This window comes from Xiphophorus couchianus, chromosome 18 (genome assembly GCF_001444195.1).
Source record: "Xiphophorus couchianus chromosome 18, X_couchianus-1.0, whole genome shotgun sequence".
Lineage (NCBI taxonomy): Eukaryota > Metazoa > Chordata > Actinopteri > Cyprinodontiformes > Poeciliidae > Xiphophorus > Xiphophorus couchianus.
The window spans coordinates 20,498,135-20,522,443 of NC_040245.1; the positions used below are offsets into that span (position 1 = coordinate 20,498,135).

Genomic DNA, 24,309 nt, shown 5'->3' on the forward strand with positions numbered 1-24,309 from the left:
ATCAGGTAAAAAACAGTGCTGCCCACCATGAGACGTTTCATACAGAGGGACACCGCTGCTGCTCCTGCTGGTCTCTTTCTGCCATCTTTACTCACTGATTCTTCAAAACGTGCATTCACTTAAGCACGTAGGTTCTATATGTCAGTGCCAAAACTTAATATTAACTTAAAATAAATTTATCTTGAATAATTGCGCAACTTACTTACACATAAAATGAAGGCCTCTTCACTTACTACCATCTTCCACACCAAAAGAGCGTTTGTATCACTAAGAGTTGGCAGAGCTTATTTTGGTACATTAACTTATTGAAAAAATTATCCTTTTTATGTGCACTTACACCAGCCAAAGCCAATCAAGCTGAATAATCAACAGTCTGGCCATCAGCCAATTCCTTTGTACATCTCTACACTAAACTAATCATCCATTCAATACTTTATAGAATCTGTAAGGGACAGTGTAATTTAAGTGTTTAAATGCTAAAACTCATCTTAGTTTGGTCAATGTCCCCAACAAAAAACAAATCCATGTCTTGAAATTTGCAAAATGCAATGTATATCTGACTTCTGGCTTTCAAGATAAACAGAATGCAGTATGGTTGTATGATTGACTGTCTTTGGCAAAACCTGTAACTGTCTGGTTAGACTCTGACATAATTTCGGTTTATTAAAGCGGATTTAAATTGCATTCTGAAGCAGCAGGAGGAAACCTTATTGCCAATGTTGCTTTAGCAGCACTTTTAATACTCTTAAAACTTTCATTACTTCCTCTCGCATGCATACAGCTGACAGGCGTCAACGTCAAAACCTAAAGTTCACAGATGGCAGGAAGACCTTGTCCTTAAGCTCATTGTTATTCATCAGTTCCTCTCCCCGCTTCATTCTCTTCATGCCGTCATTGAAAAGAACAGGTGAGTGGCTGCTGATTACAAAACATCCGCTCCTACCTTTGATCTCCTGAGATGTGGGGCTTTAATCCATCTTGCAGCACAGAGGGCTGTCTGATCTAGGTGGTTGTGGTAGTCACTTAGCTTCTCGTCATCTCACGTACACATATAGTGCGAGCCAGCACCTGCAGAGGTGTGTGCATATGTACACACAGTCTGGTTTCTTCGAGGTGAGGTGCTGCTCGCAGGATCCCTGTGAAAAGAAAGAAAGTAAGAGATACAAAATTAGAGTCTGAAAAGAACAGAGAATGTTTCATAAAGCACATAGTTGTTGTCCAAGGTTTGGAAATAGTCATTCATTAAAAATGGATCAGTAAGCATGTCCAAGACTTTGACTTGCACTGTACAAGCATTAATAAATCCCAGCATTCATAAAAAAATATGTCTTAGAGCAACTTATATGACAAACTTTAAAATAAATTGTATAATTCCACATGAATCTTTATAGCCGGAGGCTTGCTATTTCTTGTGCAGCATCTTCTTCCGCTGCCTGATCACTAACGCTGAGGACGGTCGTTTATCAACCACAAAGCAAATTCATGATCTGCCTTGTAAACCAGAGTTTTAAAGTTCACAGTGCTGTGTTGCTGATGGCCTGGTTTTTGTGGCATGTCCCTTACTCAGCCAGATTCCCTTCCTGTTTAAACAGCACATCTAACATTTTTCTTATTGTCACTGCACATTCCTCAGAAAGAGCCTCTGAAACTCATCCTTCACCACAACCCTCAGCGGATGGCATTGCAAGACAGTTTCTACAGAAAATGAGAAAGCAAATGTCACTAACAAGATGAGCATTAATCTCATGTCACTGCAGTTTAATGGCGCCTGAACTCAGCAGAGAATTAAAGTTCTCCCTGGAGATCAACCCTGTCAATTAGCACTGGGGTGAAATCATCAGAAGGCGTGTAGAACCTGCTGCGACACATGTTAAGATTCTCTACACGCATAAAACTCCTATCTTTACCTTCTCACTAAATTAATAAAGGGATCTTCTAACGTGCAAATCTTGAGTCACACACGCTTTGCCCGGGCAGCTTGAAAAATGAGGGAGTGATTGAATCTCGCCTTTAATCTATGAATCATTTGAGTATCTGGCCTGCCAAAATATGAGCACTGATCATCTAAACGACCTCAGATTCATTACTGCATTTCCAAAAGTCGCCAGAAATACACTCACCAGGCATCAAGTAGATTCAATGAACAGCTGTCCGGAAAAGTGAGGGGCACTCAAAAATTGAGATTTAAATAGAAAATACTGAATTATTCATTAATGAGGTTATTAGATGTTTAATTTGGATCATATCAAATCTCAAAAAGGGCACAAACAGGAGGCCACTAGGCTTCCTTTCTTCATTACTTGAAGATGCATTGCCTCAAATGTTAAGGGCCTCTTCTATTCAAAGCAATCAAAAGTTTAAGGTCTAGCATTTCTGCTGGTCATTGTTTTGAGAAAATCTTACAACCACTAACCATCCTGGACAGAACGCTCAGCTGGTACTGCAGAACCAAATACATGTAGCTTATAATTAGAGATGCACCAATCCCTCCATATTTCCCCATGTTCATGAAATACATCACAACTCAGAACTCCCTCAATTTTTAATCTCTGAACAGATCAACTAAGAGCATGTACTCATATCCTGAAATGCTGTCTTAGTTTAACATTTGATTTAATAAGATGCACCACTTCAAAAATATTCCACTTTTTACTTGTTGGTCAAAATATTTCCCCCAAAGTTTTGGGGATTGAGAAGATGTTTTTAGCACATGTGAGATAACATTTTATACTAGGCTTCTTTTTATTTTTAACCATGACCACTGGTCAAACGAGGCCTCTAGTGCTATTGAAATTCTCACTTTTGTTGTGACCTTTTGGACAAATAGTCAATAAAAATTTGCTGGTGGAAAAAATGTTTCATTTCCAGGCCTGTGCTCATCTCATGGTTGAGTCTTCAGGGGAATTATCACATGTGAACTTCTACCCCATCGAAATAAAGTGGAAATATAGTTCAGTAGAATTCAATTTAATTTAATCATCCACCCACCCATCCATCCATCCATACCCGCTTGTCAATGCAGGATTGCGGGAAGGCTGCTGCCCATCACCAGCAATCATTGGGTGAAAAGCTGGCTACACCATGGACAGGTCGCCAGTCCTGTACAGGGCAAATTTGAATAATCCTAAAAATAAATATGATTTTGTTGTTACATTACTCTAAAACCACTTTCTTATTCTATGTTATATTCAGTGTCAAGAAGAGGATAGGAGTTGTGAAACTTCCTGAAAAACAAAAACACTAGACATTTTGCACATCAGTCCACATATCCATGCCTCTGTTCCTTACTGTTAATTTATACATGCCAAACAGTGGCCACGTTGATTTTAGAAGGTGATGTGTGAAAAGTACTACACTGCAAAACCAGAGCACTACCCTTACTGTCCTCAACAGATTGTCTCTTACCCTTAAGATGCAGGTGGGCAGCTGAAACCTGACAAAACGAGCTGGTTCTGTTGTGTCATGTGGCAGTCTAGTTTTCTGTCTGAGGTGTAAAGTGCACCAGAAAACTGAGTTTGAAGAACGTCTACAGATTCTCAGATTATCTTGCTACATGTGGAGTACATGTGCTATGACATTGCCTTCAGTAAAGACTCAGTTGTCCATCAAAAGCTCTGTACTGACAGCAGTAATGTAATTCAGGACAAAGAAAACAGAAGAATGAAGAAATGTGATGAACAGAAAAAAAATCATTTGACAAGAGCAGCATCAAGAATAGCAATATATTTTTTCAGTCCTCTCCATATGATCTGCAATGTCTCACTGGAAAAATGAGATGTCAATATTCCAAAACCAAGACATCCCTTTAATATCATATGTATGACAAGATGAGCCAGGCTAATAAAGACAATAAAACACTGGACTCATTGTATGCCATCAGATCATCTCTCCCTCCCCTTGGGTGCTTAGATCTCAGTCTGGGTCATCTTCCAACCTGTGCACAAACCCCAAAAATAAATCCTCTCCTCAAAGAGAAGAAGAGAGTCATTGTAACTTCAAAGGAAAATTAGGGATGAAAAAACATCTAAGAAAGAGAGAAGATGGAGGTTCAGTGGTTTGGAAGAGCCTGAACACCATTTCAAAGTAGACTGAAACTGGTGGATGAACGACATGAACTAGGTCCAGATGGCATCAGCTGCAGTTTCCTTAGGTGCTCTGCTCTGTGTGGCATCATGGGATACATGTTCAACCTGAGCCTGAATCTGGGGAAAGTACCACAACTGCGGAAGACCTCCAGTGTAGTACCAGTATCAAAGACTAAACATCCAAAGAACCTCAGCATCTACAGGCCGGTACCTTGGATTTGATTGCTTCCCAACCATCTACGCCTCGTGGTAAGGTCATTTTTGGATCCTTTTTACTGGGAAATCTAGTCAAACCTTATATTCTTTTGAAAAAGAGACTGTACTATCCTTTTGGAACAACAATATAAACATCTAGGCATGATTTAGCTTAAAAATTCCTGCTGAAGTAGATGGGAGAAAAATGTTCTGTTCAGAGCACATTTTAATTCAGCTGTAAAATCCACTTGCCTCTAATAAAGATTTTTTTATGGAATGTGTTTTTCAAAATCATTTATAGTAATACCAGAATAAAACGTTAGATGAAATCAATGTCTCTCTTCTAGGCAGTGTGTATAAAAACAACAAGGAAACTTCAGAAGTGCTGACAAACGTAAACTTGAAGTCATAAAGATATTGTTGCTGACTGTTTCCTTCACCATGCTTTGCTCCCCGACCCCGTCTTCCTTACGACTTTTCTCGCAATTATTTTATCTTTCTTGGTCTTAGGTTGCAGGTTGCTGCGTGAAAAGCAAAGACACATAACTTATTTTCTATAAACATTGCCCAAAGGACTGAAACCGCTACGTTTCTGTCCATTAAAATCAATCTTTGTAACTAACATCAGCAGCAACACTGTATTTGGCTAGTCATAAATGCAGTGTCAACACATCAGATAAACTTTATCTTTGCTGTCACAAGGCATCAGAGGAAGCCATTGGGTTCCATGTAATCAAGACTGGTAAAGATCTTGAGATTTAATTTACCAAAAACTACAAATAATAAACAAACAATGGTAAATAAACAAAATATCAACTTAAAAGTATTTTTATGAATACATGATTGCTCAGACTCCTGACTTAATTCAAGACTGATCATTGCACAATGAAACCTGCATGACTAAGCATTCATGTTTTTCTAAAAAAAAAACAACAAAAAAAAACACATTTCATACAGGCATAAAGAACTGCGCTAATATCAAGCTATACAATTCATGGGATCCAAAGCTATAAGAGCAATGCTCGCTTAGATACTCGCAAAAAATAAGTATAAAACCTCGTGTCAATACTGCAGTTGTATGCTATTAGAACAGAGTGCAATGTCAAAACTGTTGTTAAATGATGTAATGAAAATAAATTGATAGCTTTTTTTCTCACTGCTGTCTTTCTCATAGGTCACCACAATGTTTTCACTCTGTGACCTTTTAGGTCTTGAACATTCTCATCAGAATCAGGAGCGGGAATCTACTGCTAGATTCCAGCCGACATCTTGCAGAAATTGATTAAATATAGATTAAACAAGGTGTTGGAAGCAGTCCGTCAGAGATTTTGATTGGTTTTCGTCACACAGTTGCTGCACTTCTGATGATGCGAGTCTCCCTTTCCATCATCAGGCAGGCACATAGTCAGCAACGTCACTCACGTAGGATGTGAAGTTAACATAATGCTCAGACAGTAAACATTGAGACTTATCTGACCTAGGAACGTTTTTCTTGTTGAGTCTGTGTAAATTGTATATTCCATTTCCTGCCATTAGCTGAAAGGAGTGGAACCTGGTGTGGTCTTCTGCTGTAGTCAATTTGTGTCATGGTTTAAAGAGTTAGTATTCAACACACCTTCATTAAAACAAATACTTATTTGAGCTACTGTTATCGTTCTATCACCTTGAACGGATAACCTGGTGTCCTCTGACCTTAAAAAGCCAATTTCAATCACATAACAATTGACTGGATGAGTTATATTTTTCAGACCAGTATATTAGTAGCTCCTGAAATATACCTGTTCAGCGCCAACAACCATGCTGAGCAAAATTTAATTAAACGTCCTTTCTTCCCAGATCTGATGCAGAGTTTGAACTTTGTACCTTATAAAGTGGCCAGTGAATATATTTACATTTCAAGTGATTACTTCCCCCTGATTACATGTGATTGAAATCACATTACTTGAGGTCCATTTGTATTACCATTTTTAGTATAGGTTTTCTGACTTTATCCAGGATAAGAAGAGGTTTCCTAACAACAATCTTCCTATATCTGGCCAAATTCATTCAACCACTGTAGCATTATTACCGTTTTGTAGAAAGTACAACTCTATTTGGGTCTGAAAACAAAAACAGCTACTCAACTAAGTTAAAAACTGAGGATTCAGAGAGCTAATATATCAAATCTTAATGCACAGTGTTGCAAAGGAATATTAGCCCACCCAGACTGGAGAGCAACCATTAAAACATGAGGAGGAGAATTAAAGTAACCATTAAGAAAGCAACACACAGCACAATTGGACTACAGCTCTTTGCATAATGTCTGAACAGTCTAAAGTCAGCAACATGTAATTTGAGAGTGAAAACCCCCTAAATAAATGCTCAGAAGAATCAAATGCTGATGTGTTTACTCATGAAGAAAGACAAATGGCTAATTCAATAAACTGGGTGACTAAAAAAGCTTCAGCTTCTCTGGGAAACGCTTCCACAGGTTTAGGAGTGTTTATGGGAACCTTTCTTATAGCAGCATATTGATGCTGCGAGAATTAATTAATCCCAAAGGTGTTTTGTTGAAATAAGTTCAGGACCTTTGAGGTCCTTGGTGCCATCCCTAAATTTTCCCCACAGATTTTAGTGAATGAAACTGCCTTGCAGTTTATATGCATAAGAAGCATTACAAGTTTATTTTAGTAGAACTAGATTGAAGCATCTGAAATTAGTTATTTGGGTGGGTGAAATGACACTTTTCGCAAACAATGTAGTCATAGTAAGTCAGTAATATTGATTCTCCTGATGTTATTTACACAACAATGAACATGTGAAAACAGTAAATGTTTTGATGTCATGACGTCACTCGAAAAGGATGATCTTTTACTACTAATATCGGTTACATTTATTCAGCAAGTTGGCTTTTTGACAGGTGAGATCTGAGAAAATCTCACATTAAATATAGATTAAACAAGGTGTTGGAAGCACAGAGTTAAAAAGACACAAATGACAGATGAAAAACAACTCAGTAGATGTACCAAGCTGGCAGAGAGACACTGAAACACTTGCAGCTGTAACTGCTGAGAAAGGTGGCTCTTTTGAGTACTGGATGTGTTGAGCTGATTCCAAATGCATGCCACACTTTACAGATCTTCCATTGCAGAAAAACATTTGGAAAATCACAATTTGTGAGATACTTTATTGGTTTTTCCCATAAAACCTCATAAAATACATCAATGTTTGCGATTGTAATGTGAGTTTTTCCGAGGCACTAGTTATTCATTATACACACCTTTTGGACACAAAAAGAAATAAAAAACAACTACGAAATGCTCAGCAGTGGATGAGTCTGTGGAGTCGGTGTATAGGCGACACAAGCACACCAAGCAATCACATTAATGAAGTGCTACAAGCAGAGCCAATTAGTAAATTGAATACACCCTTGTTAACTGCTATTAGTATAAAAACACTCCCTATTGCTGCCAATAAAAGACACCTATTTGTTTGAACACGTATTTTGGCCACAAATGATAGCTTAAAGTGTTACACAGTCCATCATTTTGTTGTTGGAAATCTTGTAAAAAAAAAAAATTTTCTCTGCAAAGGTAAATTATTTTAATTTTCTCTGCTTAAAAAAAAAAGAACGCCGAGTGATCTCTGGTGTTTGGCAGTGTGTGAGCTGTTTCTGGCATGACAAACACTCCACTGCAAGAAAATGTCATGTTGATTGAATAAGTCGCAGTAAGATGGGTGATAATCTTTAAATTACACTGTAAAAACCACCAGACCGGCTTCAGTTACAAAAATTTAATTGATATGAAGAAATAAGGGATGCATCAGTAGCATAAGTGTTCATTTAAGACTGCGTGATTGATTAGAACAGTACTGAGAAAAAAGTGGCATGATAGACAGAACTTCATATTTCACAGATAACTGAAACTAATTTATTTATTTTTATTCATTGCTAAATTACGAAATAACTGATTTTCTATCGGACATTTATCAAAGCTGTCAACACCAAATTGACTGAAATTGTTTTGCAGCATATGCATTTTCTTTTACATAAATGTCTGTTTTATGTGTACGGATGTTTGCGGTTGTATTTATACGTGAAAACATGCATGCACATTGAAGAACGACATAAAATTTTGTTTATGCCTCAAATAAAAGTCACAAGTGCCTAAACTAGATACATTTTGCTCTCTGCCTCTAAGCTGTAAAAAACGGTCCTTTTTAAAAACAGCTTGATAAAAATGTTTTCCTCAACAGGTTTACTCTGATTTAAGCCTCAAAATGTTGTGCAAATTTAGTTGCTGCAGGAATACAACACATGCAAATTGATAACTCATCAAGAAAATCAATGTAACACGCACAGGGTGGTGGAGCTATATGGATTTTTCTGTTCTTGGTTTAGCAAAACCACTACTTCCTGTAGCTGATCGTGAAATAAATACAACTGCAAAACAGCAGCTAAGAATCGCTGCAGGTGAAGTGGGAAATTAGTAAACCGGTGTACGTTTTTCATTACTGTGCATCCAAAAAGCAACAGCAATCCTACTTTTTTACGATTCATTAAAATTATCTTGTACAAGTTTTTAATAATTGAGGGATTCCTTCAAAATTGAGGTACATTCTTACATTTTTAGATTGGTGTGTTAAGGGCAAACATGTTTCTCTTATAGATTATTAAAGTATATATATATATATATATATAAATAAATATATATTCCAATTTTTGTGAAATATTTTCTGTTAAGAATCAAATATAAAACTGAACACAAAGATAAAACTAGAATTCAAAATGTATTTTAGCAAGCAAAACTTGGAAAACAATTTTGTGTAGTTTGTGTGGACAAAATCCATTCCTTTCAGAGCTGTAGTGTTTACTTTATTTTTTTAAAGAAAATAGGCATGTCTTATAAAATAACATTAAAGCTTAATTAGTTGAAAATTCAAAAGAGGTTTCATTTCCTACACAAATTGCTATTTTTCATTGAGATTTTGATCAGTGGTCATAAGGACCTAATATCATACTAGCAATAGAAACTGAGTTTATAAACTGTATAAGAAATAAACTTTAACTGTTTTACATCTGTGACGATTGCCAAAATCAATTATCTTCACTAAATCCCACAATAATGAGATTCCGAATTTTGCATCAGTTTTCTCCATCCAATGTTCATTTACATTTCCTCCAATTTTGGTAGAATAACTAAATAACTAGGATTAAAGATTTTGAGTTTTTTTCTCAACCACAAAAGTTTGTTGGAATTTTTGTAGGCTGCCTCGTTCACTCGTATATTATCTCTTTAACTCTGTCCACAAATTCAGTTTTAATTCAGTTTAAATAGCCACACTTCACAATTAATGTCACGTATGTAAAAACGTACAAACTAATAGTGATGTTTCTTTTAAACAGATGCTGAAGGAAGGATTGATGATTTGAATATACGAAAATAGAAATACATTTGAAGTATGATGCAAATTAGCAGCATTATGTATAATAGGACAAATTTACCGTCTCAGACATGTAGATTACTTTAATGATGCTGCTGTTGCTAAACTGGGGCTTTGAAAATAAATGACAGATTTGATTAAAATCTATTCTAGATGATCAGTAGGAGTATTTCAGATTTAGCTTATTATTCAGACCATGACGGCAAGATGGGGAGAAGATGTTTCCAATACAATTCTTGGTATGTGTTGAATTTGCATCGATGGGCATCTGATGAGCCAGGTGAAGGTTTTTTTCATAATTGTCTAAAAAGGGGTTTCGATTTAACTGAATCTGAACACGGTCGAAGTCCTTCTTGGTCTTGACAAAAAGGACCTTGACATGATGCCAAGAACTTATGACTTCTCAACAGAACCCCACTTCAAGAAATCTAAAATCTCTCTTTAATCGTGACCTCTGTATATAATCTCAAAAGTAGATATGTTCTTTTGGCTTGTGCAATGGCCCAAAGTTAAGAGCTGAATCGAATGCACACCACAGGAAACGGCGCAAAGCTGTCAAGCTAGCTGCAAGGCCCACTGAACCCTTCAGAGCTCACAACCTGTCACACTATTTTAAATCCGACATCAGCTACGCTCGTCTCCCATTTTCAGAGGTCACAAAGGGATATCAGAAACATGAAAAATACAGAGACTTAACCAAACCCCCCACCAAATAATTTTTTCTCCAATAACCCACACCGCCATGCATATTTTGTTCTTATCATTGCTAGTTAATACTTCTGTACGAAGTATGTACTTTTAGGTGACAGATTATGTACTTGTAAACCTTATAACAATCTGTGATCAAAAACCTTGCAACAAATTGACCTCAATAAATGGACACTGACCCATGGGAGAGCTGTAGCCGGACATGATGGAGTGTAAATCTAAAGAAATGGTGACAGGAAACGCATGACTAGACTAAGGTCTGCCAGTCTGGATGGCGGGTTCCTCAGAAAGACATGAAAATTGCAAAGTTTGAGATGCGACAGTGATGGACTGAAAGACGTGGGGGGGGGAAAAAGGAAAGATGAACTGCAAAAAAGCAGGCAGTGGGGGCAGGGCATACTGCGAGCTGGAGAGGCTAAGTAAGTGGCAGACTGCCACGTCGGGCATTGCAGGACAGAACAGACTCATTTAGGCGTCTGCAGTCGATGGTGGTGAATGGCAGTAGTGCTTCCTCTGCTGCTAGTTTCAGGGACGTGCCTGGAGTGTAGAGCAGTCTTCTTCCTGTGGCCTGGGGCCTTAAATCGGTTCTGCACTAGACACACCAAAGAGCAGCTGCGCACATTCTTTTTCCCACTGTTTCTCTACCTCTCTCTTTCTTCTGGCCAACAAATGCCGTGTTTGCTTAGCATGGCCCTCTTGGTGAGATGTAGGAAAACAATGCAGAGTTTGAACTTGGTGGGATTCAACAAAGCAAAACAAATAAATAAAATTTTAGAAAGACAGAATTTGAAACAGAGCATCAGGGAGAAATAAAAGTCCATGTGGACTGTAAAAAGGGATCCAGAAAGCATTGTGTTAAAGGTTGGGTATGGAGGTTTCTCTGACTGAGCTCCAAGTGATGCAATGCTGGAGGCTTACAGAAAAACGGAGATGTACACCTGAGGTAGTTTTGACAAGAAAGGAAGCATTAAATAGAGGCTTATTTTATCCAGACTGGCTAAGTGTTATACTGAGACTAGTAAAGTTAGGCCTCCCCTTTACGCTGTTGCCCTTGCTTCTGTCTAGCGGACGCCCTGCATTACAAAAGCAACATCCCTTTGAATCCTGTTGGGCTTTAACCTTACCCGAGGACAGCAAGTGCCCGCTTTTCCAACAGTTGCTCATGGTAATTTATAATGCATGACCTGAAATGTTGCATTCCTCCCTAAGGACACACACACATATATATGCATAATCGACGACAGGTTTTATGAAAGCAGATGGTACACAGCACTACATCCAGAGGGATGCGTTTTGCAAAGAAATCCTGCTGCTGGCAAGGCTGCAAGCCACAGATATTTCACTGGGTTAAAAAAAGAGAGAGAGAAAATCTTCCAATATTACATCAAGATTCAAATGCCCTTTTCATACCCATCAACATCAGCAGTTGAGTTATAACCACCACCAAAACCAATCTAGTTGTCACCAAATGAAAATAAAAGACTTGTACTTGTTCAGACCCCTACAGGTACGGCTCTTTCCCATCAATATGCCAAAAAGAGGCTTTGGTGTGGGCTTTTATTGCACACATGCAAAGTAAAGCTTCCTTAATATTACTACAAGTAGTCATCAGTATCTGACGTAATTTAAGCAAGCACAGCTTATTGTTATTAATCACTCTAGGAGAAAGTTTTCAAAATGAAAAACTCAGGAGAGATAAATATATCTGGTTTGACTTTATCAATTTATCAAAGTCTTCAAAACTGTCTATTCATGGGGACATCATAAAAAACTATTAGAATGTTAGATTTCCAAAAAGCTCTGTGCTGTTACTAAATAGTGTGAGGTGAAATTTGAATGAGTGCTATGGGGGTTTTATATTTTATTCTCATTTGATTGCTCAGACACTTCCTGGTTTTCATTTTGTTGAAAAGCAGCAATTTGTCTGTGATTTTTGAGTCCCATGACCTAAATAATGCTCTTCTTTCATCATTGTACAACATATTTCAAAATGTACCTATTATTTTCACCGATTCATGTTGAGAAATCATAATTAATTCTATTTATTTCACTTTCTTCTCACCTTGTTCGCTGCCATTTGACACCAACTGACAACATTGATGAGATGCTTGACCATGAGGACGAGCTGACAAGGAGAAAGGATGGTTCTTTGAAGATGCATATGAGACTGATCAGTGACTGCAGGGAATTTTAACTGCAGTTTATGCATGTGTAAAAAGATTTGGTGTCAAAAGCCTTGTATGCTTGCTGGGCTGTCCTACTGCAAATCAAATTAACATAATTACGAATGAATGTGCAAAGACACATGTGTGCCTATGCATGTCCCTGTGCCTGTGTGTGGAGGTGTGTGTGGGGGTGTGTGGAGTGCGCACATGTACTCTAGCAAGTGGCAGCTCAAGGACAAGGACGTTGTGCAGATATGCTCTAAAAGCATATACATTAAAATTGCCTGCGCATATCGAAATGGAAAACAAATTGTAAAAGAGGGGTTGTTTGAGTAGTCAGCGACTAACAGCGATCAGTGCAAATCAACTTTAGAATATCAGTGAGAAATGATCAGGATTTCAAACAAATAGTCACTCATAGAGTTCCTGCAAATGTTAATGAAATTACTTCAGACCTTTCCAGACGCAAGAGTCCAAAGTTCTCAGTTCGTTATACTCCTCTTTAAAGATAAAATAATAAAGTTTACCCTTAATTTGATAGATATTTTTGCATTGGCAAGGCTTTAAATATGACACTTACAAGAAACAGAAAAAAGGGAAGAAAGTAAGGAAGGAATAAACAAAGGAGGGAAGGAATGAAGACAGGAAGATAGGAACTAAGGCAGGAAGGAGGGAAGGAAGAAAAGAAAAAGGGACACATGCATGAAAGACAGGAAGGACTCATGAAAGCAGGTGCGTTAAATGACAGTAATAAACATTACTTTTGTAGATATGTCAAAGATGGTACAAGTTTATATTTTTCAATGGTTGGCAGTTTTGGACATTTGAAATATCCTGTCCAAACCCCAAACGGTTACCACGGGAGATTAAATGATTTCTCAAACATGCACGGAGGGATCAAAGCGAGATGTGGTTTTTTAATATAAAGCTCAAAAAAGTTGATTTCACATTATAAAGCCCGTTTAAATATTTTCCCGAAATCCCGCTTCTCTACATTAAAACTTTCCAATCTAAAAATATACTAATTTGACTGGCGTTGTGAATAATTGAGCTCTTCAGAGAAGAATATTAATCATGCTGTTTTTTCTTCCAAGCACAACAAAAGGGAAACGTTATGATTCATAATAGTCTAAAGCTGCTTCCTCAACCTTAAAAGGATCATTGGGTTCCACATTAGAACCACAAACAAAGCTCAAGTTTTACGAAGCTGTCCCTTTCCTGCTATGGCAGCTTAATTATGAGTCACATCTGATTAGTAATGGGATACATTGAGGAGGCAACATTCATAACAAAACACACTTAAATTAGAAAAATAAGACAAAAAAACTGAGCAAAAATATATTTTTCCTTTTTGTTGCCTTATTTCCCTGTATTTGTCAGAAAGTTATTTTATAATGCATGTAGACAATAAATAAATAGTTGTGAGGTACACGGTCTGCCAGACAGGTACATATTAAACTCTCCACATTAATGTTTTGTAATTTCTTTCATATTGCAGAAAGATCAATGATCGCTGTGAGAGACAATATTGCCGATGCTGTAGGGAGCAATATTTCATATATTCATTTAATTTTATCACATTTCCATTAAGTTTAGTGTTTTGGAAAATAACGACTTTTTTCACCACAAACAATCATCTTAATTGGGATTTGGACCTGGAGGCTTAAATTTTATGGCCTAGTCATGATGGCGTTATATTGTGGTAAATGAAAATGTGTTTTAAGTGCAATCACCCAGCTGTTGTTTTGTTCCACTGATGACTGGATTTGTTACATTAGGGTCTGTACTTAATGTGCAATGGAGAATGAGTGATTTGTGTTTTTGACTGCTGAATGAGATAATGAGATCCTTTGATTTAATGGGAAGGATGCAAAATTGGCTCTCCACACTCAAGTACACGCAGAGGAATAAACCAACATAGCAAGCTATGATTTACAAGCAGTGTAGAGAATTTTAGGGTATAGTGAGCTACTTTTCTTTGTTTCTAAGTTTCTCCGCATTCATATAAATATTTTATTTAAAAGCAGATGCTGACTGGTTGAAACTGTAAAGTGATTCCTGCAGGGACTCAACAGTAAGCTTTAAAAAAAATAATAAAACAAAACATGCATTATCCCTAAATGTGAGGTCTGCTAACTTTAGATTTATTAACCTATAATCATTTAGTCATCCAGTGTTTTTTGCTTATCCAACATCATGGATTGAGTGTCAGACCTTTTGCTGAACAACATTGATCCTAATGTTTGAGCTACAATTGCTGCTGAAATGTTTAGTTACAATAAGGTACAAACTGTCTAACTTTTTCACACCTGAAAAAAGGGAGAAAAGGGGAAAAACATTAGCCTTGTTTGTCACCTTCCCAATTACTTAATGAATTTTGACAGTTTGGGGCTGCGCTCGTTTATAGTTGATTCATTTGTAGCTTAGCAGGCAAGATTAAAAATAGTGACCTTGTTTTTGTACAAACACACAGAATAACACACCTGCAAAAAATAATTAGACGCATTTCTTTTGAAAAAGAAATGTCCAGTTTATAAGGAAGAAATGTGATATGAATTTCTGTAAAGAGAAGGAAAAGAACTGAGGACACTGAAAGTCACATTTTTAAAAAAGGTACAGAATCATATTTAGATTGATATTAGAAAAGGTCCACACACTTACAGCTACATGCATAAGATCTGGATAAGCCAAAGAAATATGGGGATAAAATCTTCTGGTCAGTTGAATTCATGCTGAACCATTTGGACTTTATTGTTCAGCCCAAGTGGGGGAAGAATGGACTGAACCTCTACCCAAAAACACTCAGAGAAATTTGCATTTCATGATGTGGTTATTTTTACAGCATATATTACAGCAATCAATAAAACTCTTGTTTTCAGACAAAGAAAGAAAAACTGCAAGAACGTCTCATAGCTCAGTAGATCTTGGCATTACCTATAAAAGCTTTTGAAGAAATCGATAAATACATTCCTGTGTGTTCCTTGTGTCCCCAAATTTTGTACCCGTAACTTCCTTTGTGGACTAAATTGTTTAATTTTATTATTATAATTATTGTTGTCTATATGCACAGATTGCTGCCAATACCTGGAGTGAATTTCATTACAAGAAAAAATGACATATTTACAGAGAAAAACGATGACATACTCAGTTTATTTGAGGTTTATTTTAAGTTTATTAGTCAGACAGATCAGACTAATGACTAATGACAGACATGCAGTGCTCACATATGCACAGACCCTGAGAGTAATACAGACAAGAGACAAGGGACTCTTGGTATATGTAGCACTTTGGAAACATCATTTTTATGAAGTACTTGGATTAAAAAAAATTATAGCAATTAAATTTACTAACTGACCCACAAAATGTGGCACTTTGGCAGTCTCAAAGCTTTTAATCCTTATTGCAAAGCCGAATAAATGAGCTATAGGCTGTGACTCTGCCTAGATAAATGCATATCTACAATGGATAGATGTAGGGATGGATGAATTAATTAACAAATTAATGGGAACTTTCAAAATAAATTGAGTTCAACTTCATTGCCTTCCCATTTGATCTTCTCATGTCCCCTTTTTGTCAAACCCATCGTTTCATGACAGCCATCCTCCCTCCTATAGCCTCTCAGTAATTTGATCAACTAAGTTACATAACATCTGCCAGTAAATGTCTTACTTCTTAGAAAACAAAGTCTGAATTCCCAGAGAACACCTGTAGGTCAAACGTACCATAAAATGCTTTTAAGTATAATACGCAAAAAAAACAAAAAAAACAATTTGTGTTAAAGTATAAATCTATATTCTTCTTTTGTGAAAAAGAACCACCCAAAATGCATTTGAGGGCATTTTCATTTGTAACATTTCTTTAGCAAACCCTGAAAAGAAGGTTGTGCACAAATTGCTAACAGTAAATCAACAGAGTTGTAAAATATTCCTTACGTCTTAAAAGCATCCGACTCATTCCGCCAACAATGTCGAAGCTGTGTTTAATATCCACAGTGACACAGAGCATGAAAAAGGCCAACAGCGTAGAGAATCAATAACGTGGAACCAGGCATCAAGGCTAAATTTGATGAACAAGTGATAAAGAGATTGAATATTGAATGCTCTGAATACAGAATAAAGACAGGCTGCAGCATCGACTGTAGTCAATATCATCTTAAATGTTGGAAAACCAAGGAAAAACTTAATAACAGAGACAAATTTGGTGAAAAAGTTCTGGAATAAATAATTATCACCTGTTGTCTAAAAGTATCCACAATCTAACTTGTGAATTCATTCTCTTTAAACATAAAAATGTAATATTTTAGCAAAAAAACAACAATTGAATGGACGAAGTTTGTTTCCACGTGGAAACGCCTCTCTGACCGTCAGCTTGTGCTGCTCTTGTTCTGAGACATGAGAAGAATACAGTGTTCAACAGCTTTCCAAATTAAAGTAGGGCTTTCTCTATCATCACCCTCTGCCAGACAGTCATCCCTGGATTTAGCCATAGGACAAGGCAGATTTAAGGCCGCCGTTAGACCAGCCACACACTGGGCCTCCCAGTGATTTCACCTCAGCTCATCTCCTCTTTCCTTCACACGGCGCAAGCGCGCAGCAACAAATCCTAAACGATGTGGTGAGTAACTATTACGCTCTGACAGAGAATGGGAAAGTTTGCGTGTTCCACCGAAGAAATACCTCGGGGGTGAAGCACGTCAAAATGCATCAACACAACGAATCTAATATGACGTTCCAAAAACAAACATTTGATGGAGTTTGGCTACATCGAGGCTCACTGCAGGCAAAAAAAAAAAAAAAAGACATCCGGAGCGGCCAGATAGCAGGTAAAGCAGCGCACAACTACCAACACTCATCCGGATTAGCATCACGGTCAGAAAGCTAAACAAATAACCCGAAAAATCATTTAAGTCAACGAGCTGGCAGTGTAAGACGCTGGTTCTGCTCCCGCTGTTGGACCGTCGCTGCTGGTAGTAATATTTCACAGACTTCGCTCCACCCGCAGTGAACTCTCACACCGAACGTCTGCTTAAAGCTGCAAGAGGCAACTTAAACAAAGATTTTACATATGTATTAAAACTTTCACTATGTAATAACATGACATAGATAATCTCTGAAAAAAATAATCAACCCCTCCCTGTGATCTGCAGAATTACTCCACTCAGTCACAAGCAGCCAATCAGAACCAGCATTAATCAGCTAGCCATGTTCTCAGGAAGTTCTGATTCAGTAATTCAGTATCGTTTATTTTGATGCAACTTTGGCTCTGAATGAATATTTGCTTTTTTCTTGTCATTATTTGATATAGGCGGTGTTGTGAGATTTATTTGACTTATGCATAATTTATGGTACTGAGGACCTACTGTTAAATATTATTTTACTGATTGCAGGTATTTCAGTTGCCCTTTTGACTGAATAGCTGCTGTATTGTGCCTGCAATAACTCAAATTTATATTATGCAATTAGTATTCTCAGAAACAGTATTGCACACATTTTAAATGTATACTGATTTAAAAGTTAAGAAAGGATACAAGTTATTTGTTCTCTCTTGTAGTGTTTTTCCAACAGCGCTATGGCGGCTGCAGCTGTAAAACATTTCACATGCATATTTTCTTTGTGAAGACATCAGTATAAAGCATCAGTATTCTGAGAACTTGAGCACAGCTAAAACAAATTGTACTCCAACACATCGGACATGACACATTGCCTCAAGATATCACACATCACATCAACAAACGGGAATTATTGTCCCCTATGTAAGCCACAGCAAATCGCATAAAATGTTTTAGATCAGATCCTTATATTACTGACTGAAACAGCTGTGTTGGCTTTTTCAGAGCCTTACTATAGTGATTAAAGAGGATAGCATCCGCACTTCAGGCCAGTTCTCCCTGCATCACCCCTGTCCCTTGTCTCCTCCGCTCCACTTTCCTTTCCTCTGTTGCAGCCATTGCGGCTAATCAGCGCCTTGAATTTAATCAGGCTTCATCTGAACTGAAAGTTGGCCCTAAGCAACAATGGTTGAGCAGGGAATTTGTGAATGAAGAACATGGTCGGACTTCTAATTATCAAAGCAGGGAGAGACAGACAGAGCTAACATTGTTGTAATTGGTCAACTTGTGGATGAGAGGGAGCGAGAGTGAGAAAAGAAAAAAAATACATCAAGTGAGATGAGAAACAGAAAAGGGGATCTGAGAGGAGTATTTGGAGGAAATCAAACCAAGCGATTCAAGATGGTATCCCTCTTATTTAAGTGTAATCTCACACTGAAGCACAATGGAAAGCAAATTAAGCCAACATTCTTTACTGCTTCACTGTTTCTCAAATATCAGCAGCAGTCAATTTTCTCCTCCTACAATAATCCGATCTGTATACTATTGTTCCTTTATTAGAGTGTTACGATTTTTAAAACAGTCATTATACAATTAAATGAACTGTAAACCATTTTAGTGTCAAAACCTGTGACGTCTAAAGCACAATTTCCTTTTCAAAATGTCCTCAGTCGTCCACCCACACAGATGTTTGTCAAAACACACGTGGAAACAGAGTGGAAATATAAACCAAAGAAGCAACGTAAACATTTTAATAAATATGGTAAAGGGAAATCTTCCCAGAGAAAATCCACCAGAGTAATTGCGCTGCATGAGATAACAGTCCGCCTCCTCTCCAATCCTGTTTGATATTTTAAAAAATCAGTCTGCTGAAGCTCGGGAATTTTTCAACCTTGGATGTGGGGGGGAGGGTTATGCTGACTGGCCCACAAATGAAATTCATTGGAATCCTAACGTCTTTCAGTCTCTTCAACACATTAGTTGTGATAAATAGTTCCAGTCTGGACATTATAATTCTCAGTATAAATAATTATTTTTGCCCAAAATGCCCAATATTTCATTATCCTGCATTTCCATAAGCCTAAGTAGATGGGTGCAGTTATTGAAATAGGTCCACTGCAGCTATGTGCTAGCAGCATATCAGACAGTATTGCAAAAAATGTTCTTACACATATATCCAGTCACCAAACATAGCGGTATGCGTAAATAAATGCACACATATCAACACCGACCCGTTGCTGTTCTTCTGCCCACAAAAGCAGAATAATGGGTTTGACTAATAGTGATGTCTGCAGTGGAGCTTAGTCTAGTTTTACAGAGATGATCAATTGTGTGTTTTGAATAAATATCAAGATAAAAATTTTATGGAATTAGTGCATAAAATGAGAGCTAAGTAGGTAGAAGATTTTCTATTTCTTCAATCCTATATTAAAGGACCAGGAATGAAAAAATATCTGTTACAATTTAGACTTACTTTTCATGATCCTTTTTTCTTGTGTGAATAACAAAACTGAAGAATGACAGATCTGACATGACCCACAATAACAAAGTCATTTAGGGTTAGGTTTTTGCTGATACAGTCCCAGTTCAACAATGTACATTGTAATTAAAGTTAATGACATTTAAATATATTTCTTAAGAAATTTTGTAAAATAACCAACAGAAGTTCATCAGCATCATATGATCTACATTATTACAAATGATCTCCTTTGTAAATCACTGTGGATGAAATTCCCTGCTAAATGGACAAACATTTATTGCATCTCTCATTCTTATTGTCTGATGAAAGCTGTGTTTTTTTTACCCCCCGCCCCCAAATTCAATTTCTTTCATTTTTATTTTTCTGGTTTCCATTTTCTCTGTTCCAACCACATTTATTAGCCCAAAAAGAGTGTAATTACAGAGTGGAGATCTATTCTGTCTACTGAGAGGAGAGTCATGAGTCAAGTCCCGCCTTACCAGGCAGTGACAGGTGTGGGAGCTGCAGCAGCCAAAATACTACATGGACTCCTTTGGCTGTCGCTTTTCCTTCTCACTGATCTCAATGATTTCTGCAAAATTTCGTGTGTTTTATGGATTCCCTTGTGTATGTTAAACTCCACCATTCCGTCCACATTTTCTGCATCACAGAAATCACAGATATTTTATCTCACTGGATCCAGACAGAGCAATCTCTCCTATACATTTTTGTTGACTGTAACATATTGTAACAGATGCTTGGTCCTAACTGAAGTCTCATCAGAAAAAATATTGTATTATCCATACTAACATAAACACCATAATATTCTGGTAATGCATCATCTGACACAGACATTGTTTAATATATACATATATATATATTATAAATATACAGATGATGTTTTCCCACTGAGCAGTTTCTTCAAGTGCATGGATATTGTTAGCATATTTCCACTGTTTTGACTCAATGATTTTGATAACATGCTGTACTTCAAAGCCATTTCAGTTCAGATGTATATGCACAAAGTTTACAAGAAAGAGTCCCTTTCTTATAAACTTTTTGCTTTGAGCAACATAAAATTTAATGAGTATTGTTTTAGCTCCTCAGTTTATGTCCAGATAGAAAGCTATAAATGCAGTCTAGTGAATTTGAACTTCATAGTAAAGAGTGAACAAGACTGAGCTTGCAGGAGACAATCCAGATGTCTTACTCCAACAAAATAAATCGCATTTTCAATAAAAAGAGCTACGCCTATAAAAAAATATGTAGATTCTTCAATCCAGAGCTATGATCCTGATAACTGAATTTAAATATTCTCAAGTCTAGACTGCTTTCACTAACACATTTACAGTTCTTATTGGTCCTGTTGTTGTATAAATTAATATTTATGGGTCACCCATATGTCATATGTCATTGCCTTCCTGTGCGACTCCACTCAAAAAAAAGTTCTGCTTCCTGCAAAGTCTGAGCTCGCTCTCCTTCACTTGGATCGCCTCTGGTTTTGACCGGGCCAATCAGCAAACAGGAAGAGAAAAAGTGAATGATGACGTCAATTTTCTGCAGTTTTAGAATTTCAGTCTGCCTGTAGTTGAAGTGAATGAAGCCATTCAGTCAGTGTTGGCCACACTTCCAAATATTGAATTTACTTGAACAGCCATGTGGTTCAGACTGGCTCTGAATGCGCAGGGGTCTTCTGGTAAGCTTCTTAGCGTTGAACTGGTGCATTACGTCACAGGCAAACGTCAGCAATGGACCTCACTAAGCTCCGCCCACAAGCTTGGTAAGGTCCGAGCTTGTGACCGCACGTGACCACAAGTCTCACAAGCAAAGCCTCGCGGCACGTTGTTTCTATGTAAACATGACTCGATTAGTGCATCATTTCTTTTCTTTTTTTTTTACCCCTCCAGGGGGTCTTTTGTGGGCTCTAGTGTCCCTTATACGATAGTAGGCTGACAGGAAACGGGGAAGCAGAGGGGGGAAGACGTGCGGCAAATGTCGTCGGGTCCGGGAGTCGAACCCGCGACGGCCGCGTCGAGGACTCAAGGCCTCCAAATACGGGTCGCGCTATCCACTACGCCATCACGGCACGCTCGATTAGTGCATCATTTCTACCGGATTTTCACAATATATCAGCTACTACAATGGACAGAGGAACTAACAAGTTCATGTCATCATCTGGGAGGAGGTTACTGGTTTCTCAGTCACAAGCTGGTTGCAAACCTGAGGCCAGCAGGTGTCAGTCAGTTATGGTAGATCTGAAATTTGGTTTGATGACGTCAATATGAGAAGCTTCAGACTGATAGGAGGAACCAAAGAGCTCTGTAAAGGTAAAGGCAAATCTTCTGAAGTCGGGATATAATTAATTTAATTTCACATAATTACCGCGGTAGAAGCCATTTGTTTGTTAAAATTTTATGAAATATATTTGTTCTATTTGATGTTTGTTGTGAATGACATAAACTCACAAACGAACGAGGTAATTAGTCCAACGTTTAGAAACTACAGCGGCTGTAATGCGCCACAGCAAAGGTAAAAAAACCCGAACAGGTGATCAACTCAAAACCACTCTTACCTTTTTACTCTCTCTCTCTTTTAGTTTAAGCACACCTGTTACCGTGGCAACCGCCTGCACTCCGCAAACGAGCAAAGATTACGTTAAAAACATAACATTCAGTCCGTTACGATATCAAGTTTCCAGGCTTGATATTTATTTCTCGATTATTAATCAGCGCTTCCCTGAACACAGTGATGGCTGATTGACTAGCTGTACTTGGTGCTAACGTGGCTAACACGAGTAACAGTTTAGTCCAAAGCCTTTTCTGCTAAAATAAAATCTTTAGTGTATGTCAGATACAGCACACATTGGATATTGATCTGTTTAGCTAACATAAGAGCGTGTAGCAGACAGGCTTCAAGGTGTAGAGGTTGTATCAGTTCTGCCATTATGCTATACTTAGCTAACGGGAAGCGTCTGTTTGTGAGACGGCCACGCACGTGACCACGTAGAATGGGCATCAACCAATGAAAAGCGGCCCCTCTGGTAAGGTCCATTGGGTAAAATTTGAAACCTCAACACAGTCCATCCCTCCAGGAAGCAATTGTTTCTCAATAGCAGAGAGCCAGGCCCTCTGTACGAAGCAAAGTGTATTGCAAGGGGCTGGTTTTTAACCACACTAATTTAGATTTAAAATAGTGATAATTATGTTATAAGACTGATTATGTTTTAGAGGATTACAGTTTATAAGTGAGGCTACCAAGGCACGTCCCAAAAAAGGTTGATAACCAGTATTTCTATAATCATATGTAAAATAACATCATCAGGCACATTTTTCTTTCTTTTATGTTAATAGCATCGGAACATTAACTGCATTTGTGTTCACAGGTCAAATATATTGTTCAAAGACGGACATCACAACCTTCCTCGTCTTACACGCACGCACACGCACACAATTGCCTCTCTTCTCCACTCTCCTCTCTTTTATAGTGTCATTCATCCTCCCTCTCTGCCTAAAGTGTGCCCATTAATATCTGTAATACTGGATCCCATCCATGCTGCTGCTACTGGAGCAAGGCTATACAGTAGACCGTAGCGGGACTGAACTCACATTCAGATTGTGCTGCAAACCTTTTCCTCGTGGAAAAGAAACAGAATTCAATCATGAGATGAAAAGTAAGAGGACTGCATAGGATACATGGTCAGTGTACCTGGTGTTGTTCATTTGTTGACGCATTTAAATAAATGTGACTTAACAAAGTCCCCCTTTTTTTATGCAAAAGACATTAGGATAAACTACACTGTATTTTGTTATTTTTGACTGTACTGAAGTCGATTTAAATCTGGATAACCAGGGTACAAAGTAAGACAACCAAAGAAAAAAATACTTAAATAAATCATTAGCCACTAGTCAGAGGATGGAAAACTTACTGTGGATACTTAGTGATTACTAGCCAAGTATAAATCTCTGTGAAGGGCATGAAAATGATTCAAAAGATGAAGCAAAAGCACAATCCAAAAGAGAGCAAAAGAAGTAGGTCAGGAGAGACGAGCAGAGATCAAATCAAGGTAAGACTGGCAGCTGACACTGTGATAAGGACACAGCTATAAATACACATGGACAACACAACTAAACGCTAAAGGAAAAACAAGACATTGATAACTGGACAGGTCAAACAAAAGTAGTGCTGAAGCATCACAACAAAATGAACAACTTGAAATTTCATTGATTTTTTTTCCCACATTAAAAATAAGTAAAGTTCATTTTGCATCCACATGTTGTGTCCGTTGTGTCCATAAAAGCTGCAAAGACGGATATCACCACTGTGAAAACGCATAATAATCTGCACCTGACAACATACGATATCAACTTCACAATGGATGCAAGAATTACATGAATCCTTGACTTCATGTTTACATTCTTCTTGTTTGGCAATTGCCAGCATTAGAAA

General features: G+C 37.6%; 1 protein-coding gene across 2 annotated transcripts in view; it reads right to left on the reverse strand.

Moving 5' to 3' along the window:
• The window catches only part of grik4 (glutamate receptor, ionotropic, kainate 4), a 334,582-nt gene that overhangs the window by 252,479 nt on the left and 57,794 nt on the right, over positions 1-24,309 (reverse strand). For both annotated transcript variants that reach the window (XM_027999192.1, XM_027999193.1), the window contains one exon: positions 944-1,136. The gene's annotated coding sequence lies outside the window, so the exon portion shown is untranslated. The remainder of the gene's footprint in view (positions 1-943; positions 1,137-24,309) is intronic.